The sequence below is a fragment of the Pipistrellus hanaki genome (assembly GCF_964339955.1).
Source record: "Pipistrellus hanaki genome assembly, chromosome: 2".
Classification (NCBI taxonomy): Eukaryota; Metazoa; Chordata; class Mammalia; order Chiroptera; family Vespertilionidae; genus Pipistrellus; species Pipistrellus hanaki.
In genome coordinates, this window is record NC_140504.1 from 42,305,142 (window position 1) to 42,306,731 (window position 1,590).

The window sequence follows — 1,590 nt, forward strand, 5'->3', positions numbered from 1 at the left end:
TTTCCTTTTAAAGGTCACATTTGAGAGCATGCATTGGGGGTAGGGAAGTCTCCGGATTGTATGGGTGCCAGACTGTCTGGCTTTTATATGCCACTGAATTTTGATCTTTATGGAACTACCTAAGAAAGCTAACTCTCTAATGAGCCTGTGACTCCTAAGAACCACAGGAAGTTGGGTTTAGAAGCAGACCCTATTCCCCCCCCCCCCCCCCCGCCGGCATCTGAGAGAGGAACCTATGCTAGGTCCCATCAGAAGCTGAAATGGGTTGCAGCACCTGCTGGGAGAAGTGGGAGCCTCTGGTCCTAAAGAATTAATTGTTAGGCAATTCTGTTTGTTGTACCCCAGTGAGACACTGAAAGTAATAAAAGAAAATCTGTCTATGGTGTCTTTTCTGGAATTTGCAGTGTGAAGAATCATGAGTAGAAAAGTCTCCTATAACACCCTGTACAAGGTGGTGCAGGAGGTCCTGCATGGGACTGGAAGCTTTTGGAGATGGTGGAGCTGCAGATCAGCCTGAAGAATTATGACCTTCACAAGTACAAATGCACCATCAAGCTTAAGTCCAAGTTCTCTGTGTGTATTCTGGGGGCCCAGCAACACTGGGATGAGGCCAAGGCTGTGGACATCCCCCACATGGATATCAAGTGGCTGAAGAACCTCAATAAGAATAGGAAACTGGACAAGAAGTATGATGCCTTTTTGGCATCAGAGTCTCTGATCAAGCAGATCTCATGAATCCTGGGCCTAGGCCTGAATAAGGTGGGCAAGCTCCCTTCCTTGTTGACCCACAATGAGAACATGGTGGCCAAAATCAATGAGATGAAATCCACAATCAAGTTCCAGGTGAAGAAGGTGGTGTATCTGGCAGTGGCTATTGGCCATGTGAAGATGACAGATGATGAACTATGTACAACATCCACTTAACTATCAATTTCCTGGTGTCATTGCTCAAAAAGAAATGGCAGAACATTAGGGCTTTGTACATCAAGAGCTTCATGGGCAAGCTCCAGCACCCAGTTTAATAAAGCATACTATTACCATTAAAAAAAATTGTCTGCAGATAAATCTCATTGTTTGCCAGGTCCCGTGACTACTCTGTTTTCAAGTTGCCTTCCACTCCATCTCCATGGCCACTCCCCACTGGCCTCACTCACATGCTCATGATCTCTTGTTTGGCCTAGTGCACTCTCCCCTAACTCTTCTTCCTGCCTCTAATCATTCCTAAAGACAATCTATCTTTCACCCCACAGCAAGCTTAATACTCCTAAAATACAGCCCTGACCTTGTTACTTGTATCAGCCAGGATATGTTAGGCTACTAGTATGCTATAGCAACAGAGAAACCCAACATTCCTGGAACTTAAAACTACAAGCCCATCCTTGGCACCTGAGGATTCAGCTCTATATCATTATCTTCTCCACTGTGAGATCCAGGCTGATGAACCAGCCATAATCAGAAGCATCACAGAAGCTGTAGAAGGGAGGACAGTCTATGGTCTCACATTGATAATTAAGTGCTTGCCTGGAGGTGGAAAAAGCTTGTAGCTCATTAGGCAGAACTGATCTAATGGCCCCACCCTCAGGTGGCCAG

The 1,590-nt window shown here is 45.7% G+C and overlaps 1 pseudogene across 1 annotated transcript; it reads left to right on the plus strand.

The window, feature by feature from the left end:
• The first annotated feature begins 415 nt into the window (after positions 1-415).
• On the plus strand, positions 416-1,022 carry LOC311615012 (large ribosomal subunit protein uL1-like; annotated as a pseudogene). The gene has a single exon. The product of its transcript is annotated as a large ribosomal subunit protein uL1-like (transcript).
• Positions 1,023-1,590: the final 568 nt, after the last annotated feature.